Source organism: Schistocerca cancellata, chromosome 7, assembly GCF_023864275.1.
Source record: "Schistocerca cancellata isolate TAMUIC-IGC-003103 chromosome 7, iqSchCanc2.1, whole genome shotgun sequence".
Classification (NCBI taxonomy): Eukaryota; Metazoa; Arthropoda; class Insecta; order Orthoptera; family Acrididae; genus Schistocerca; species Schistocerca cancellata.
In genome coordinates this window covers 391,137,883-391,159,933 of record NC_064632.1, presented here as the reverse complement: position 1 = coordinate 391,159,933, position 22,051 = coordinate 391,137,883, and positions in this window count along the sequence as shown.

Sequence of the window (22,051 nt, the reverse complement as noted above, 5' to 3'; positions counted from 1 at the left end):
GGCTGCTCTTGTAAATTTTTAAACATCGATTTCGTAGCCTAGAAGTCATACCATCATGGTAAATATCTTGAATCACTACATTGAAGTTGCAGCTAGGACGGGATTGAATATTCCTTGTCTATGAATAACCCGGTCCCGTCCATGTAACAACTTTAATGTCGTTGATTACCATATCTGACCTGATGATGTTGCTTCTGGGCTACGAAAGCGATCGTTAAACAAATTATTTAGAAGAGCAGACAAGTGGTTATTATTCAAGATGTCTACATATCGTTGAGGTTCTTCCTCATACAAGACAGTGGATAATCGTTGCAGCCGTTGCGGGTGGCAGGTGTAGAAACAGACTCAATGTTGAAGGACGTCAGTTCTCAATAAACAGACGTGGTTGAGAACAGATTACTTCAACATAGTAAATGACCGTCGTTTATCTCAACTGTGACTTCAAGTAGCCCTGTAACAGTAGGTGTTACACGTAAGGTGTGAAGTTCTTGCTACATTAATTACCGTAGGTGGACGAATTTCTGTCGTAACAGTTGCTGGTTTGGGCCCTCGATGTGCAGAGACGCTCTGTGCGGTGTGAACATCGTAACATAAGACGACAAAATATAAATTATGAATCATAAAAGGACATACTATCCAGCTTTCGGAACTAATAACGCCCAGAATGAGCTGAACCCATCTGTAGTGGTGAAAAGAAACAAAGGTTGACGGGAAGGCGACAGAGTAGCTAAGAGATCTGTAGGTATAATTGAAAGGGTAAGGGAACATGAAATTACTAAAAAAAAGGAAGATAATATGGACTGGTACACTTGAATAAGAAGAATGGTTAGAGCAAGGTGAAACGTTACTGTATGCTGACAAATGAAACGCTGAAAGAATGTTCAGAAAATGACGTAAAAGAAACAATTTTTATTTGTACTATAAAGATTTTTGAAAAGGAGGTACGATTGGGAGGAAATAGGAGATAACTAAATACAGAAAGCCAGTACCAAATAAAAAAAGTTGTTGAGAAACAAACAAAACCATAGAGAGATACAGCCAAACAGAACTACATTGCTAAATAACGAAAAGAGATAATTAAACAATACAAAAACTCTCTGAACAACTAAAAATGAACGAGAGGTAAAAAATTTTTCCAAATAATGGGAAAAAGGACACCAAATAAAGAAAAACATATTGCCAAATAAAGAAAGTCTTCAAAGATACATAGAAGATCGCTCCATAATGATAGAACGTCGGTAAATAAAGAAAAATGGAACCAAACAAACAAAAGGGTCAGCAAAGCAAAAAAGAAGGAATTTCTAAACAGGTAAAACTACATCGAGAATGTGCTGAAAAGGGTTCGGTAAAAATAAAAAAAATCACTGAAAACGTAAAAAAATATTCCCATACGATGAAAGATGGCGGAGTGTCCATTGCCCGCTGTAAGAATATGCAGAAAGTAAACAGAAAAACAGAAAGAAAAAATAGTCATTAACTGTACCGTTAACATTGCTGAAAAGCAAATAAAACACTCGCCCAGATAACCGAGCGCATGAACTCGCCGCTTCGGAGACATAGGAGAGGAGCCTGCCCTTTATCGAATCCGTTCTGCGGTTTAACGACGAAGGTTGGTGAGACAGACAGCCTGGGTGTTCTTCTTAGGCTGTTACCCTAATCCCACGAGCTGAATACTGGGCTGGTACCCATGTCCCGCCTCAGTTATACAACAGGCAAAAATTTCAGAAACGTTCTCACATTTGCACATAGGGTCTAGTCTAGACGCAGACAGTTGGGGTACACAGATAGTGTAAGAGACTGATGACCTGAGATGTTCAGTCTATTCAAACCCGTAACCATCGGCAATTAGCAGCAGCAAATAAAACTGCTTGTAAAGGGGAAAAGATCACTAAATATATAAAATCAGTAGCCAGACAAGTAAAGTTGTTCTACCTTGCGTCTGTGCTTGTGAAGAAATAATCATTCTGCCTCTTTAAAAGTTTTGTATTATACCCACATGTGTTGGAAGTGGTTTGAAATGAATCACTGCCAACTTTCTGAAAACAAATCAGAAATTGAAGACTCAGTGTGTCCGTACCATATCATCACTGTCATCTGGAAAAAGACACCTTATCATCCAGATGTACCAGGTGGGCATGTACGCAGTACAGTTAAACAAGACCAATATACCAACAAGATGCTCAACAACCAGGTAGAAATATTTTACCTTTGAACTTGGTAGATTCGTGACGATTCGCGAAACTGTTTCAATTCCTGCAGAAATAAATTTTATAGAAGAACCTCTTCTGAATGACCAAATCATAGGATAGGTACTGTTTACAATGTATGTAAATGATGTAGTATAAATCGTTGTAAGGTCTTTCAGGCTGTTCATAGACGATGAGGTTATCTGTAAAAGGTAACGGCACCAGAAGACAGTAACGATTTGCTGAAGGACCTAAGGAGGACTGATGGATGGTGCAGGGACTGGTAGTTGACCTTGAACATAATAAATGTAATATACTTCGATCAGCCAGAACATTATGACCACGTACCTAGTAACCGGTACGTCCACCCTTGGCACAGGATAACAGAGTCGACGCGTCGTGACATGAAAGCAGTGAGAAATTGGTAGTTCACTGGAGGGAACCTGACACCACATCTGCAAACACAAGCCACCTGATTTCCGTAAATTCCGGGAAGGAGGGGCTCTGACGTCACGTTTAATCATATCCAAGGTGTATTCGATACGGTTCAGATCTAGGGGGTTGGGGCGCCAGCACATCATTTGGAACTCGCCACTGTGTTCCTCAAACCACTCCATCACACTCTTGGCCTTGTGATAAATGGCATTACCTTACTGAAAAATGCCACTGCCGTCGGGGAATATGATCGTCATGAAGGTGTGTACGTGGTCTGCAACTAGTCTACGATACCCCCTGGCCATCGCAGTGTCTTGCACGAGCTCCCGTGGACCCGTGGATGTCCAATATTCCCCAGAGAATAATAAAATCTGCGGCAGCTTGTCCGCGTCCCGCATTACAGGTGTCAACGGTCTCTTCCCCTGGAAGACGACAGATTCCCGCCCTCCCATCAGCGTGATGAAAAACGTATCGGGATACATGAGACCATGCAACTCACTGGCACCGCGCCAACGTCCAGTGCCGATGGTCAGGTACCCATTTCAGTCGTAGTTGTCAATGTCGTGTTGTTAACATTGACGCATGCATGGGTCGTTGGTTGCTGAGTCCGATATTTAGGAATGTTAGGTGCACTGTGTGTTCAGACACACTTGTACGCTGCCAAGCATTAAAGTCTGATGTTAGTTCCGGTACAGTTCGCCGCATATCCTATTTTACCAGTAATCCCAGCCTAAGACCCTGTTTTACCATTCTGCCAGCCTAAGACGTCGGACATCTGTAGTAATGGGTGGACGCCCAATACCATGACGTCTGGAAGTGGTTCGACCTTGTTTCCTCCACGTGTTGTAGACTTTTCACCACAACATTCCTCGAACACCCTACAGTTCTTCCATGTTCCCAGTTGTTCGTGCCGAGATTCCCCGACCAGCAAAATCTGATCTCGGTCAAACTCAGATAGTTCGCGTGCTTTCTTCAGTCAACACACGGACAACACGCTCACTGATAGTATGTGCACCTTGCGTACACTCCTGGAAATTGAAATAAGAACACCGTGAATTCATTGTCCCAGGAAGGCGAAACTTTATTGACACATTCCTGGGGTCAGATACATCACATGATCACACTGACAGAACCACAGGCACATAGACACAGGCAACAGAGCATGCACAATGTCGGCACTAGTACAGTGTATATCCACCTTTCGCAGCAATGCAGGCTGCTATTCTCCCATGGAGACGATCATAGAGATGCTGGATGTAGTCCTGTGGAACTGCTTGCCATGCCATTTCCACCTGGCGCCTCAGTTGGACCAGCGTTCGTGCTGGACGTGCAGACCGCGTGAGACGACGCTTCATCCAGTCCCAAACATGCTCAATGGGGGACAGATCCGGAGATCTTGCTGGCCAGGGTAGTTGACTTACACCTTCTAGAGCACGTTGGGTGGCACGGGATACATGCGGACGTGCATTGTCCTGTTGGAACAGCAAGTTCCCTTGCCGGTCTAGGAATGGTAGAACGATGGGTTCGATGACAGTTTGGATGTACCGTGCACTATTCAGTGTCCCCTCGACGATCACCAGTAGTGTACGGCCAGTGTAGGAGATCGCTCCCCACACCATGATGCCGGGTGTTGGCCCTGTGTGCCTCGGTCGTATGCAGTCCTGATTGTGGCGCTCACCTGCACGGCGCCAAACACGCATACGACCATCATTGGCACCAAGGCAGAAGCGACTCTCATCGCTGAAGACGACACGTCTCCATTCGTCCCTCCATTCACACCTGTCGCGACACCACTGGAGGCGGGCTGCACGATGTTGGGGCGTGAGCGGAAGACGGCCTAACGGTGTGCGGGACCGTAGCCCAGCTTCATGGAGACGGTTGCGAATGGTCCTCGCCGATACCCCAGGAGCAACAGTGTCCCTAATTTGCTGGGAAGTGGCGGTGCGGTCCCCTACGGCACTGCGTAGGATCCTACGGCCTTGGCGTGCATCCGTGCGTCGCTGCGGTCCGGTCCCAGGTCGACGGGCACGTGCACCTTCCGCCGACCACTGGCGACAACATCGATGTACTGTGGAGACCTCACGCCCCACGTGTTGAGCAATTCGGCGGTACGTCCACCCGGCCTCCCGCATGCCCACTATTCGCCCTCGCTCAAAGTCCGTCAACTGCACATACGGTTCACGTCCACGCTGTCGCGGCATGCTACCAGTGTTAAAGACTGCGATGGAGCTCCGTATGCCACGGCAAACTGGCTGACACTGACGGCGGCGGTGCACTAATGCTGCGCAGCTAGCGCCATTCGACGGCCAACACCGCGGTTCCTGGTGTGTCCGCTGTGCCGTGCGTGTGATCATTGCTTGTACAGCCCTCTCGCAGTGTCCGGAGCAAGTATGGTGGGTCTGTCACACCGGTGTCAATGTGTTCTTTTTTCCATTTCCAGGAGTGTATGTCTGACTAGAAGTCATTCCTTGCCCGGTAACGCTGCTATCGCGTGGACTGGCTTATATCGGTAGTAGGTCAGTTGTCGTAATGTACTGGCTGATCAGTGTTGTTGTTGTTGTGGTCTTCAGTCCTGAGACTGGTTTGATGCAGCTCTCCATGTTTCTCTATCCTGTGCAAGCTTCTCATCTCCCAGTACCTACTGCAACCTACATCCTTCTGAATCTACTTAGTGTATTCCTCTCTTGGTCTCCCCTTACGATTTGTACCCTCCACGCGGCTCTCCAATACTAAATTGGTGATCCCTTGATGCCTCAGAACATGTCCTACCAACCGATCCCTTCTTCTAGTCAAGTTGTGCCACAAACTTCTCTTCTCCCCAATCCTATTCAATACTTCCTCATTAGTTATGTGATCTACCCATCTAATCTTCAGCATTCTTCTGTAGCACCACATTTCGAAAGCTTCTATTCTCTTCTTGTCCAAACTATTTACCGTCCACGTTTCACTTCCATACATGGCTACACTCCATACAAATACTTTCAGAAATGACTTCCTGACACTTAAATCTATACTCGATGTTAACAAATTTCTCTTCTTCAGAAACGCTTTCCTTGCCATTGCCAGTCTACATTTTATATCCTCTCTACTTCGACCATCATCAGTTATTTTGCTCCCCAAATAGCAAAACTCCTTTACTACTTTAAGTGTCTCATTTCCTAATCTAATACCCTCAACATCAGTGTACTGTGCATAAATAGGAAAAAAATCCGCTATTGTACAATTACACTATTGATAACAAATTGCTGGAGACAGTTTCTACTGTAAAAAGTCTAGAACTATATATCCGGAGCGACCTTAAGTGGAATAATCACAAGGAACAAGTAATAGGAAAAGCAGATGGCAGAGTGAGAGTCATAGCAGGAATCTTAAGGGAATATCACTCATCCATGAATGAAGTGGCATACAAGGCCCTTATTCGAACGATTCTAGAGAACCGTTCATCTGTATGAGATCCTTACCGGGTAGGACTGAAAGAAGAGACAGAGAAGATCCAACGAAGAGTGGCGCGTTTCGTCACCGGTTCGTTTAGTCGGCGTTAGCGTTACAGAGATGATCAACAATCTCTAGTGGCAGATGTCACAAGAAAGGCGCTGTGCATCGCAGAATGGTTTACTATTGAAATTTCGAGAGAGCACTTTCCGGGAAGAGTATAAAAACGTTGCTTCCTCTCACCATGCATATCGTGAAATGACCACGACGAAAAAAAATCGACAATCGTTCCTCCATCCCGCCACTCGCGGATGGAACAGTAAAGAGGTTATCAGTTAGAATACCAGAAGCATCCTCCACCACACACCGCTAGGTGGCTTGTGGAGTACAGGTCGATGTGGACTCAGATTACCATCGACGTATTTTCGTACGATATGCTAGTTCATTTTAAAATTCTTTGAGCGCCTTTTTCCCTAGGAAATCTAGTACTGCGTGTCGGCTTCCTATTTCCTGTAACCCATTATTTCAACAGACGTTTGGGGCCTTACACTTCCTACAAATTCTTCTGTACGGCCTCCGTTCCAAAACTGATTCTCAGTGGTTTCCATTCAGAAAAGGGATGCCGGTCCCTTTCGTTACCTAATACCCTTCCCTCAACGTTTGATCAGAAAATATTAGTTCAACAGTATGGATCACAGTAACAGAACGTTTGACCCAAGTGCAGTATCCTTGTAAAAATGATCCAGGGGCGAACAGAACTATCACTAGTACTATCAGTGCGTAAGGTTGAGAGTAGAAAGTACCGTTTCAGCATTCACTACACTAAAAACTTACGACGTCCACAGCGGACGCTGTTCAACGTTCACACCCATACACAATATGAAAATGCAACAGTAAGAACAGCTAAAGACGGAAGCCTTGGGATGAAAGGTTCTATGAACGAAACACGCACACTTTTTGTCCGAAACAGTAATCGAACTGCTATTAGTCCTAGGTCCTTTGTTTTGACCAAGGTTCTCGGATGGTTTCGCTTCATTATCACGTCAACACCGAAGCTGGATATCCCCTCCAAAATCTTCCCAGTTGTCCCTTTTCCCATTCCTATCTTCCTGGTATGTGACTGAAATGAAGGTTCAAAATGGTACAAATGTCTCTGAGCACTACGGGAGTTAACAGCTGAGGTCATCAGTCCCCCAGAACGTAGAACTATTTAAACCTAACTAACCTAAGGACATCACACACATCCATTTCCGAGGCAGGATTCGAACCTGCGACCGTAGCGGTCACGCGGTTCCAGACTGAAGCGCCTAGAACCGCTTGGCCACCTCGGCCGGCTGAAATGAAGGAAATTCTCCAGTAGTCTAACCTGTCTTCATGGGTACGAAGAAAAAGCTTTGGGATCTTTAGAGCGCCGTCTGTCGACGGTATATCTAACTACCGAGGAAAAAAATTAAAATTATTCCACTTTTCGTGCACTTTTGGGTGAAATCGTATTGATGTTCTGATAATACTTATCGAAAACTTCACTATCTTTGTCTTTCTCGCTTACATATCACTGTTTCCTTTCTATTAAATTCAGGAAGAAAGTTAATCAGAGGTAAACTAGCCCACTGACCTTTCGCCTACGTAATCACAAATACTGTTCAACATAAATTGAGCTGAAACGTTTCACCAAAATCAAGGTACATTTACAATTCAGAATTTAAAGTAAAAGCTTCTTTTCTGTTGTGCGGTATAGCTGTGTATGAGGGTGTGTCCTGAATGGTACAGAACAGAACGTATTACACTTTTACCAAAATGACATTTCACTAACAGAGATCGAAAAAGTTATTTTTGTGACGGTGTGATTTAGTTAACATACTGCTGCGTCACCTTCAGTGCACTTAATAGTAACACGTTCTGTTTTACTGTACTGACGTCGCCTGATTTTTGATTTTTAAGGAGTATTGCTATTGTTTTCAGGTAAGTATAATTTGATTCAGTATGATGTTTCGTAATTAAATTACTGGAATCAAAGTTCAATAACCCAGCAAGAATGGGCAGCTGGAAGAGCAATATGCATACAAATGGTCGTCAGTACACATATAGATCAATAATGCAACTATCAAAGAACATGCTCGTACTCATATTAAATTGATATAGTTCTATCGTTTCACTAACCTCAAAAACTCTAAGAAAGCTACATGCGCTAAACTGAAGTATACCAAGAATATAAAAAAAATAAAATAAAAAATGTGACATATAGCAATTAGGGTGTGGTATTGGATGGAAAAACCTAATGAAGGGTTGAAGCTGGAACGTGTTCTTGTCAGATATGAAAAGGAAATACAGTTAGTAAATGCCAACGGTGTGATAGCTACCGACGTGAAAACTGACTTTGTATACGGCAAGCTCATTTCATGTCGGCTGTTTTTTCTAGTTGACGTCAACTTGTCACAGTGAGATTTCAGCAAGTTGAATATTGAAACTGAAGCCATTACTAGTGGCTATAAATTCAGTTTCATACATATCTGCCTCAGTTGAGGTGTTTATTAGAATTAGCTCTCTAACCGTGGAAATCACACGTTTGGTTCGTCCTGCCGCCGCAGTCAAAACATGGAAACACTACCAAACTTATGCGTGTTGAGTTTGGTGCAATGTTAATAGTAGAAAGGTTTCGAAAATTTAAAGGATACTCATTTTCTACATGGATAATATGTTTATGTTAAATAAGCTATTAGTTTCAATACAATATCACATCTCTTTTTCATGATGACTGCATAAACAAACTGAAGAGTTGTCTAGTGCAGTACGATTTTATATTTTCTTCCGGATGTTTCTTCATGCCGCAAGAAATTTCTTCTAGAATACACATTTATTGAGAGAAAATAGCACCTAAACTTTATTGTATCACGTAATCACTTAATGACGCAGGTTACAGTGTACCAGTCAGTCGATACTATTACTTTTCGAGTATAAAGGTAATTTAGTCGTTATGCGGGCTGTTAAAAGATTGAAGCTTTTCATGCTACTTGATAAATGATACGCTTTGTATGATCGATGATCTGATGTTCTGCAGATTATTTGGTACACCGACGATTAAAGGATGTTTTAATTGTTTTTCATTTTCTCAGTGACATTAATTTCCATGACTGGGTGGGAATGTAAAATAGCGACAGTGGTTCAAGCAAAGTGCAAGATGGAAAAATCACTACAACGCCGGTCGGCATCAACAAAGTGATTTTGATGGAGTTTTTCTTGTAACATTGAAGAGGCCCACAGAAACCATACAGTGAACGCAATGGATCTCGCTGTTATCTCTGTATATGAAAGGCAATGTCCTTACTCACTGAGTGACTCATTATTGCCCAGCCCAAACTGCTGAGGATAGAAACCTAAAATATGGAGAAGGTGTGCATCTTATACTGTAGGCGGCGTCTAAGAAGGGATTTTTCGTAATGTCGACCCCACGGGGGTGAAATAGAGGATGAAGTTTGTTTTAAAAAAATGTCTCTATTAAGGCAATTTTGAAGCTAGACCTACGAAAACCAGTATATGGTTTCTCGGTCAGAATAAAGAACTGCGTGTTTCAGCATTTTTGGAAATTAAACCCCGTGGGGGGGGGGGGGGGGGGGGGGATGAAATAGTGGATGAAAGCTTTCTTTGAAAATATGTCATTATTAAAGAACTAGTAAACTATTTATAAAGCTACATCTCTGAACACAATACGTTTTCTCGGTGAAAAATAAGAAAAAAAACATGCTCCAGTGTTTCCGGAAATTAAGCCCCTAAGGTGGCGAAATAGTGGATGAGACTTTTTATGGAAGTATTTTATCATGGAAGTATGTTGAAGCTAAGTCTATAAAACTTTAAATTTCGCTACTCAGCTAGAAATTAAAATATACGTGTCTCACTGTTTTTGGAAATTGAACCGCTATGGGGATTAAAGTTTTTATGGAAATATTTAACTTTGCAAGCATTTTTGGAGCTAAATCTATCAAAATTTAATTTTGAATTCTCTTTTAGAAATAAAACATCCGCATGTCACTTGTTTTAGAAATTCAAACAGGGGGTGATAAGTTTTATGAAAATATTTCATTGCGAAAGCATTTTTAAAGGTAAACATTTGAAAATTGTGTTCAGGTTCTTGGTTAGAGATGAAAAGAAAAGTATTTCACTGATTCCGGAAATTTGAGCCCTAAGGGAGTGCAATAGGGGATGAAAATTTTTAAGAAAATATTTCGTTGCAGTAAAAAAATTTTAAAGCAAAATTTATGAAACTTAGTGTTTCACTTTCCGTTTAGATATAAAGAAACGTTTGTTAAGTGATGAAAGTTGCTATGGAAATATCTCCACAAAAACGCAAAAGGCATCATTAACAAACACTGAGGACTCCAGCTACCAGAATCGCTTTTTGGTCGGAAGTACATTCGGAAATGACCATGCCTGTACTGCCTTAATTTGCATGAAAAGCTGGCGTGCAAAGTTTGTGAACAACATAAAATCTCGATTAAACAAAAACTGAAAAATATCTCTGCAGACCATACAGTCTACGCGCGCATAGCAGTAGGCGCTAAGCTAGTCATTAAAAATTGAGGCACAAAAACAAAGTTTTGAGAAAAATAGATGCATGTGACTATCAGATTTATAGATAAACCACCAGTCTCATAGGACAGATTCGGTTTTTAACCAAGTTTCAACATTTTGTACTTTCTATGAAAAAATAATGGAACCACTTCATGATATGAAATAGTAAGTTATATTTAGGATTATATTTATTATTAATGTTAGTCCACAAAAGTTCCATATATAGGCTAGTGAGAATCGTGTCTTTTGACGGTTGTAAAGTATGTAACTAATGTGGAGCTAGACTCAGAGTATAAAGAACAGCTACTAAATGCACCACACACACAGTTACGGCCCATACCAACACTTCTTGGTCCTCGTTAACGTCGTTTTCATTAAACAGTTTCTGCGTATTGAGATTCATGTACAGCTGCCAGTACACCTCAAATTATCAAGTGTGACTACTCTGTAAATGATGGTGCACACTGGATGGACACTGAATTATATCTTCAATCCCAAGATAACAATTGATGGGCACAGAGCAACCAATATATACTTTGTGTTTTGAGCTTATATGGAAAAAATATCCAAGTATTCGAGAAATCAGTGAGACAGCTTTTCTTGAATGTTGATAAATATTAAGTGATGCTGCAGATATAGGTTAAACTGCTTCACCACAACTTGAACAGATGTCAAGAGCACGCCTGCATGCTACAGTCTGAAAATCGATGACGATATGCTTTAGGCCCTTATTGTTCTCAGTGTATCACTTGAACTCTCGACCTAAAAGGATAGAACCTGACATTAGAGTTATGTAATGATAGTGAAGAAATTTCGGACATTGAATGGTATAAATATATTGATGTTATTTCCTAAATTATTTCTGTAATATTACCTCCCTTTTGCTTAGCTGAGTGATGATTTTCAGTGAAGATAATCATATTACAATGACAGGTACTGAGTACAATGTACAAGAGTGTTGGAATAAGCGAAGCAGAAATGGAGGAAGTGAGAAATCTTTCCGTAGCAGAGTACCGAAATCATACAACGATTGGCGCTGAATAAAACAACTTTAACAGATTTGTGTGCAGTCAGTAACTAACTTAATCATTTTCTAAGTATGCAGCTGTGGCCTGTCAATCTTCAATCCATTTCAAAGCAATACGAGGCGACGGTGATACAGATTACTGGTTGTAACAGCGACCGACAAATTGCAAAAATATGGAATTCGTTCGAACTCTCAGATTCACTCAAAAATATATTAATATTATATATCACAGAGGTAACTTTTATCGCTTGTATTTGGATTTAGAGAGATCTTTGAGAAACAATGAGTAATAACCCTTTTGTTACTAGGTGAAGTGTGGGTTACAAAATGGAAGGATAACAGTCATTTCAAGATCTGGGAGAGAAGTTGTGACACCGCATCGTAGAGGCACCTATCGATATTGCGTACAATGTGCCGAAAGCTGGCCGAAAGCGGCATGCGAGTGCGTTAATAAGCGTTCGCAAGCGACAAAGCGAAAATACTGTTGGACTGCGGCTTCCTTTTAGAGTTGGGCTAACTAAGAGACTTTTCGCAGAAGTAAATGCAGGCAGTTCGGACGATGAACCAACAGTACAGTATGCTACGGTAGAGAACACACAGTTCTGTTCTCTTTCTGTGTGAGTGTGTGTGTGTGTGTGTGTGTGTGTGTTTTGATGCAACACTTTCCAATCTACGCTAGTCGGTGACCGTCATAGCTATAGGGTTTGAAAATAGGACACTTGAAAGTACGTGTTTTAGTATTGGAGACTTCATAGTTCTTTCCAGACTTATCGTGTTAAACTTTCCAGAAAGAGTCATGTTAGCACGAGGACCCCATACTTAAATGTTATCACGTCGTTGGTCTGTCTGTGTAAACAAGAAACTAATAAATGATCAAACATGGAACTCACTAGTAAAACCAACCAAAGACATGAAAACACACACACACACACACACACACACACAGAGACGACCTTTGACCATAAACATCACACAAATACGTTCTGATGTTGCCTACTGATATTACTGAGCGAGTAAGACACCCATTCCAGTCCCAAGTTGAGTATTTGAGAGTCTTCCTGGGCTACAAAAATCTGATTTCTAGTATTCTGAGTTATTACTGATCGAATTTAAAATGTTGCCGTAATTTTCTCATTAAGAGGTGTAAGTATAATCTTATGTTAAAAATTCAACACCATAACACAAGCATTACAGTTAGAAACTGTGTGTTTATCTTGAGGCAGCATAACGTAGGGCGCGTAAATATCCGGACTTTATTCACCAAGTAGCTGAAAATTAGACCACTTAGTTATTTCAAAAAATTTAACACATAATTAAAAACATGAAATTTCTGTTCGCTAACAGCTCCCACAAAATGTTGGAAGGATAAACGTTTATCGCCTACTACATTTTCCCCATTCGTGCAATAAACCTTCAGTATCAAGTATGACTTTTTAATTAATTATTTCTTTACTACCGACTCTGTTCGCAAAACAATTTGCAGACAGTATTCACATACAAAACTTAATATCGTTGCAAAATTATGGCGTTGTACGGCACTCAGTTCAGGAGATATGACGTCATACACATAGAGCTGCGTGAAAAACCTTCTTTCGCTTAAAACGCAGAAAAAGTACCCACACTATATTCGTCTCGTTCTTTATAGAGATCAGTCAGCGACTTCCAAGTAACTATGTAACAAATACACAACACTCACTTGTAGTAAGACATTTGAAGCTGCTTTGTACGGGGTTAACATTAATAAAATTGACAAACTGTAGGCCGGATCTTTGACTGGAAATGGAGGAAAAAAGGTGCTATGAACATGTGCCTGGAAATGCATTGTTGCCACCGAAGGTGATGCTGCCGGATGACAGTCCATCTCACCACATGCCGTGTGTTCCTTGTGTGTTGCAGTCTGTGTGATTGACGCAACGTACTGTGAGCAGCAGAATGGTCCGGCATTCGTGGCGGGAACAAGCCGAGATGATGTCTATGTGTGGCCATACAGATGGAAACGGTCTAGAGGCAGCACGGCCATACCAATACAAATACCCTCACAGACACAAACCACATCAGACCACATTTCAAGCCCTCATTGGGCGTATGTGGCGTATATAGCGGACCGTGCATACGCCAGATCTGGAGCTTGTACTGGGGTTCGTCTCAATATCCGGTCCTCCAGTTGTGTTATACACACAGTCGGCCGCGTCCCTGCACTTTCGTCTGTCTGAAAGGACCCATGATTACAAACGCCGAAAAAGAGCTTGAAATGTTGTCTGATGTGATTGGCATCTGTGAAGGTACGTGTTTTGTTACAGCTGTGCTGTCTCTTGATCGGTTCCAAACGCTTGGCGGTGCATAACAACCGTCTTGGGTTGTTACCAACATAAACACCGGACTATTCTGCTGCTAAAAGTACGCTGTTTCGATCACACAGCCTGCAACACACAAGGAACAACGGCACGTGATCAGAGGAACTGACATAAGTCAGCGCCATCTACCGCAGCAACAATGCATTTCCGGGAACGTGTTCGTAGGTCATTTTTTCCCTCCTTATCCTGTCTGCAGTTCGTATCTGCAGTTTCTCTGTTTTATTTTTCATGTGTATGGAAATTCGATTTTTGAAAAAATCTGGCGTTTACTACTACTACACAAAACAGACGTAACAACATGGAGGAAAGGAGAGCGTACATTCTGTGTTCTGTCCTGAAAAGAATTCTTTGTTGTGTATGTAGAAGAATGGTTTCGTAGCAGAATAGTAGTACATGTGTGAACAACGCCATTTCATGCTGTAGTTAATAAAACGCATACGTTGAACAAGGAAATGCGAGGATCAGAACTGTTTGTAAATAGAGTGGCGCAATACATCTTACAGAAGTGCTTAATTAACTGATCATGTGTATGTATATCACCACATTGAAGATGCCTCTATAAATTAACACCAGATTTCTCTGGCAAAGCCGGCCGCGGTGGCCAAGAGGTTCTAGGCGCTTCACTCCGGAACCACGCTCATGCTACGGTCGCAGGTTCGAATCCTGCCTCGGGCTTGGATTTTTGTGACGTCCTTAGGTTAGTTAGGTTTAAGTTGTTCTATGTCTAGGGGACTGATGACCTGAGATGTTAATTCCCATAGTGCTTTGAGCCATTTGACTCCCTCTCGCAAAACGAAAATTACACTTATTCCGTGGCACAATACCAGACATAACCTAAGAATAATTAAAATTCCAGACGTTTGAATTAATACAGAAAGCACTAGTCATAGCAGATATCTGTCCTTGTGGTACCAAACCGTTTTGACCGAAGCGCTTGTCCGAGAGAACATAATTTTCGTGTAGCTTGTTCTGTGCTATGTGGCTTACAAATACTCACCTGTGAATGACGCCTGATAGACCAACAAATATACGCCCTTAGCTCCATTCCGCTAATATACTGAAAATAACTATCAACCTAGGTGCATACTACGAAGCACAATGTTTTGGTACATAATCGCATTTGTAAATGAGGACAACTAGGGAATAAGTTTAAGGCATTCTTCCTTCTTTGTGCCATATATTAAACTAGAAATTGATGGTATTCCACCTACAGATATACAATTTCGTTTGAAAAGTGACTAGATGACACCTATCAACATTCCTTCCATATGTCTTTCAGAAAAATATTAAAGAAGAATGTAAGTGGTCTGAAGAACAACTCCAGAATATACTGAATATGAGATTCCTAGTAAATAAATGTTTGCGTTTATTACGTCTGATGAACTAATATTGTGCAACCATAGGACGTTCCTTTCTTTTTTGACATGCAGGCTTGTGTCTGACGAAGTCGTAATTTGATCCAACTTCACTTTGAAACTCACCAAATGAAGACCAAATGTGTATTAAAGTATTCTCTACTGTAGGTTCCAGTAAGCTTGGCGCAAAATAATTTCAGTGCATGTCCCTGTTTATGAAATGTAGCATGAAGTTAATGAGAATCACAAAATTCTCGAAAAGTTGTTTAATGCTGGCTTCAGTTGACAGATGAATATCGTTTATGGCCTCATGGTAATGAAATTTGGTTATACATGGAGATATTATTACCGATAGGATTCTGAAAATAGTGTACATGTAACAGTGTACATTTATATCACTGTTTTCCAATTTCGATTATAAAGACGTTCTCAAGTGGACTTAAAGAGTAATAATACTAATATAAACCGGTTACTACAGATTTTTAAAGACATATTTTTGCTGGAAATTTAAAAATTAAACGGCTCTTCACTTCGCTATACGTATGTTTGAACTCTTTACATATGCCATCCTAATAAAAGGCTGTTCCAACCATACATAAGCAACTGTGCCACTTAATCACACCATCTATCTGTATATGAGCACACAATACAATTTTTACGAGTGCAAAATCACTGCAACGTGCATGTCAAACAATGTATTTTTGTTTGCAGTTACGTCACATATTTAAATGCCGTGATTGTTTACGGGTGTAGTACATGTCTTGTATTTTGATGTCATACACTTTGTTTTACATGAATGTGCAGTGAAGTAAGTTTATTTTAATTTCAGAATTCTCAAGAGCAGTGAAACTTTGTAAATTGCCTAGAAATCGTTTGTTGCCCTCTATGTGACTTTGGTTCAACACCAGCATTAAAATCGCCCTGTAACAGAAATTGTCTAATGTCGGTAAGATTTACCTACGTACAGCATACACACACTCTTGTAGGAAATAATGTCTTGCTATCAGTTTATAGCTACTGTGCTACTGTGATAAAAAACCTAGCAAAACTAACTGAAATCCCACTTGCGAGTTTTACATTTTGTCAGGTGAAAAGCGTTACACAAATATAAGGTCATTATTTTATATCGCTATGAGAATTTATTTTGACGATATTATTGGTTTTCCGTCAAGAGCTCTTATTTTTAAAAAAATTCTGATAAAGAATGAATTCACTGAATTTTAAACTTATCAGTGCCAGTTGTAAAATTAGCGTCGTAGATTCGGTCAAACCGTGAAATATCAATGGCGACTTTATTATTACGAGAATGAGGCCCATATGTAGTCACCTTCTATGTCAAACCGTTGATGCAGGCTTGGGCGGTGGTGCTTGACACAGATGGACTCAATTGTGACAGTGCGTTAAATGATCACTAATTGGTCAGCAGGAGAAGGCTGGTGATGGGGTAGGCTTCTTGGTCACCATACTGTGCGTTGGAGCCCTCGCATCAATCTTAGCCCTATTCTGACGAAATGAGAACAGGTGACTTTGCAGATGGTGGTCTACCTTTCGGATGGGGGGCTTCAATCCTGGCCGGCCTCTTCAGTGGTGTACGTTCGGGCTGCTTCAGCGTCTTGCCTCCTTTGGTTTTCACACTCATTTCATAATAACACAGACACGACACTGCACTACACTGACGCTGATCACTCAATCTGCACATCACCAAAGTCCACTCGACGCACAGTGCGGCTCTGAATGTCACTGAGTCACAGCGTCCAGGAACGGGAAAGTGACAATGTAGTCCTGCTTGCTGGAACTTTGGCGTATCAGAGAGATATTGCGACGATTTCAAAAGCTGATTATCCTTGGATATTTGTGCTGGAAGACATAAGACAGATTCTTTTATGATTCTTTTGAAAGCTCAAATTTCCACGATATGTTCAAAAGAGTAGTCATCTTCATTGTACGGTCTCGCATTCGGGAAGACGACGGTTGAAACCGGCGTCCGGCCATCCTGATGTAGACTGTCCGCGATTTCCCTAAATCACTTAAAATGAAATCCAGGATGGATCCTTCAAAGTGCACGGCCGATTTCCTTCTCCATTCTTCCGTAATCCGAGCCCGTGCTCCGTCTGTAATGATTTCGTTGTCGACGGCACATTAAACACTAATCTCTTACTTCTCCTCCTCCTTCTGCGCTATGTTATCCTCATTCAAATTTTTGTGAAAGAGATTCACACTACTTTCAGCAACAATATTGTGTGGACACAAGAAAGTCGTTTCTACATCTCTCAAAGAATTGAGAATCAGATGATTATTACGTAAAATCATTTCTTTCATATTTGGCTGTAATAACACAAAAGTATGTACAAAATCAACAGACTGCGGCCTTGCCGGCCGCTGTGGCTTAGCGGTTCTAGACGCTTCAGTCTGGAACCGCGTGGCCACTACGGTCGCAGGTTCGAATCCGGCCTCGGGCATGGATGTGTGTGATGTCCTTAGGTTAGTTAGGTTTAAGTAGTTCTAAGTTCTAGGGGACTGATGACCTCAGATGTTAAATGGCTCTGAGAACTATGGGACTTAACATCTGAGGTCATTAGTCTCCTAGAACTTAGAACTACTTAAACGTAACGAACCGAAGGACATCACACACATCCATGCCCGACGCAGGATTCGAACCTGCGACCGTGACGGTCGCGCGGTTCCAGACTGAAGTCAGATGTCAAGTCCCATAGTGCTCAGAGCCATTTAACATCTGAGGTCATCAGTCCCCTAGAACTTAGAACTACTTAAACCTAACTAACCTAATGACATCGCACACATCCATGCCCGAGGCCGGATTCGAACCTGCGACCTGCGAACCATTTGAACTGCGACCTTTTTGCCTATTTTCAAGTGATCGGTAGGCGCAAATAACTTAGAGGCAATAAGCAGTGTTGCTTTGGTAGTGGTAGGAGGAGGAGGGCGGTGTGAAAATTGCGTGGGGTGACCAACCCTAGAGTGCGATAAGCCGATTAAAATGCACGTCGGGCGCCGTTTCATGCCAAGATGAAGAGACATGTATAGGACAGACCAGCGCGGTGAGCTTCAGACTAAAGACCACAACAACGACAACATCAAGATTCACTTAACGTCCAAATATCATATTCAGCTATTGACCAAGCTGCTAATTCTCTAAAATAAGATTAGGAATAAACAGTGCCTTTCCGTTCTTAGTCACTTGAGGTCAACATTCGACAGGTAGAATTCACATAACTGCTCACTCAGGTACAGCAATAGAGTTTTGACTCTGTAGTGCACATAAACTTTCGTGTAGTTATCACAGCCAAATAAGGGAAAACGGTTTACTTAATACCTTTCCGCCGACTGTGGATCTCAGTTCGAAGAAGTTGTTAGGAGTAAGTAATTGGAAACATGTACGTGAATAACGCTCTGCAGTACATATTGTCGAATGTTGGGTTTCTGATGGAATAATACTATTTGCAACAGTCCCCCACACTAGTAGCAATATTTACCGTAGTACACGCCCGGGTACAGTACTACAACGATCACTGTCACATGATTTTCAAGCTATACAGTATGCTGGCTTGCACAGTGCTGTATATCGCAAACGTGGCTGATTCGTGAGCCTCGTGCTCGTAACAGAAACACGCGAATAACAGACTATCAACGAAAAGTAACAATGATCACTGCGAAGACGTGAGCAGACTTTGGGATATTCAGCTGGAGTACATATCAAGAAATGGGAAGTTAAGGTATCCTTTCTTCCAGGACTGCTAGTTCTGCATGGTTCGCAGAAGAGCTTCTGTGAAGTTTGGAAGGTAGGAGACGAGGTACTGGCAGAATTGAAGCTGTGAGGGCGGGTCGTGAGTCGTGCTTGGGTAGCTGAGTTGGTAGAGCACTTTCTCGCGTAAGGCAAAGGTCCCAGTTCGAGTCTCGGTCTCGAACACAGTTTTAATCTGTTAGGAAGTTTCATATCAGCGCACACTCCGCTGCTTAGTAAAAATCTCATTCTCAGAATGGGAAGTTGGTCTCGGTGAATCAACAACAAAACTTAATAGAATAATGTTGCATTCAAGTATTGCAGTTTTACTGTCTCCACGAGGAATTTGATTAATCCAGTACTCTAATGCGTGCATGACTTGTAAACAGTACACCCCACTTCCCAAGAAAAACATCTGGGGCACTAACTCGAACGTAACACTAATTGAAAACTACAATACAACACATATAAAAGAAGCGAAAGGTTGGTTTCACAATGAGACATAATATACGGTGGCGTGAAATTGTCCATGTACACGAGCACAGCGAAGTAACATACGCCTGTTGCAAAACTTGATGGAATTCTTGTGTCATTTCTGTTTCCAGGGTCGAGTCTATAATTCTAGTAACTATTGTATAAGTATATTAAGTTCTTAAACCTGAAGCCAGGTGAATGCTGTGCTGGGAATAACATTGTCTGACGTAGGTATTTCATGAATGGATGGATGTAAGCGCAACAACCGTCTGGAAGAAATCTACTCTATACTGGACCACTCAGGGTAATGCAAGAGAAGAGTGAGGTCTCTTAGGTCTGGGCAAGTTACTGGGATTAAACTGAAAACAATTTTATGATAATTTGAAATGTTACCAGTGACTCCAAGTGTTCACAGTGACATAATTTTGTATTCCACGGCATATGACTAAACATTTATTTTCACTACTGTGTTACGGTAAATAACGTGTTACACTTGCTTTCTGTTGGCTCAGTCTACCTACCGGTAATGGATACTGCATTTTTCAATAAAGAAACCTTGTTCTCTGGAATAAAATTGCATATGTGAGGCTGCATAAGGATGTTCCACAGTAAGGGACAAAATTCTCACGAAGAAAATTATTTAGAATCCATTACTACGCCAGTGCTACCCTTATATTCTAAGAGTGTGTACAAAAATTTAAAACAAAGTTGCTAAGCAATTGCTTTGACGTTATTTATCAGAACAATACATATGCCCGTTTCTGCAAATTTAGGTGAATGCGATGTAGAGAATTGTTCACGTAGCCGGCCGAAGTGGCCGTGCGGTTAAAGGCGCTGCAGTCTGGAACCGCAAGGCCGCTACGGTCGCAGGTTCGAATCCTGCCTCGGGCATGGATGTTTGTGATGTCCTTAGGTTAGTTAGGTTTAACTAGTTCTAAGTTCTAGGGGACTAATGACCTCAGCAGTTGAGTCCCATAGTGCTCAGAGCCATTTGAACCAATTGTTCACGTGAATGCTTCAGTTTCCCGAGAGAGAGAAAACTCGTTTCTGTCAAAATAGCCATGAAGAACGAGTAGTTATTCGGGTAAAAGATGTCTGTAAGTGGCACGTCTGTTTTCCGTACAGGAATGAGCCGTAAGACACGACATTGCACCGATCACCTGCTGAATACGTCTCCATTGTGTCGTGCTCTCCGATTCAGAGGACTGAGTGCTGAGTTTGGCAACATGTAATTATAATATTTGTATTGTAGGTTAAACTGTCGTCTGCTGCAGTGTTTGTCGTATTTCTATTGGACATAACTATATCACCTTTATATATAAGCCACGCTGTATGTAACATGATTTTACATAAATTTCTGGTAGTGTGTTTATAATGGGATTAAATATTTTAAGAAGTAACAGCTAAATGTTCCTTCAGAATTTGGTTTCTGTCAGAAAATATATCTAGAGTAAAATAAATACCTTAAATCTGCGGACAGTGAGACACACAGTCGATGAGACTGGGCCATAAGGCTGATCTGTTACTACAGCATATTTTAAAACTTTTAAAATAGGTACAGTAGATTGTCGTCCTCTTCAACCCTTACACTGTATGTTAATGAGTAAACGCGCTGTTCAGCCGCACTATTGTATACAGTTGGACGAGGGAAGGTAAGTTAAAAAGTAATGACGTAACTGCCAGATGACTCTCGTTCCACTCTGTTGATCCAGCACCGCACAGACACCCAAACGTGTAGCCCAGATGAGTACTGGCCCGATGCTACTGTTAGGTGAGGTTAGGAGTTTAGTGTATCTCGTGTCAAGAAATAAAAATAATGCGTTCTTCAAAAATGGTTCAGATGGCTCTGAGCACTATGAGACTTAACATCTGAGGTCATCAGTCCCCTAAAACTTAAAACTACTTAAACCTAACTAAGCTAAGGACATCACGCACATCCATGCCCGAGGCAGGATTAGAACCTACGACAGTAGCAGTCGCGCGGTTCCGGACTGAAGCGCCTAGAACCGGCTAATGCTTTCTACTGGCCAGGTAAATATACTACCTGATGTCGAAGAGAAGCGAGGCAGGGCTAGGGGACAACGGTTACTACATTGCTATAGAACATAACAAAAACATTGGATGTACAACGACAACTTCAGAGATCCTTGATAGTTATTGGGCTACACTAATATGTGTAATTTTAAAACAAGTACACCCAGAAAGAAATAACAGCCACTGTCTACAGGAGACTATACAAACAAATACGATTGCGATGAAGGAGCAGTGTTGATTGATTCCAATTTCTAAGACGACAAACAAGATGCATAACAAGCAGAAGGCGTACTTCCACATCTTCCACTGAACTGTGCACCTTACAAGGCACTCAATTATTTACAAAATAAGTTGGTTTCCTGCTGTGATGTACTTGTGTGAAATGTTACGATTGGTGAAATACACTCCTGGAAATGGAAAAAAGAACACATTGACACCGGTGTGTC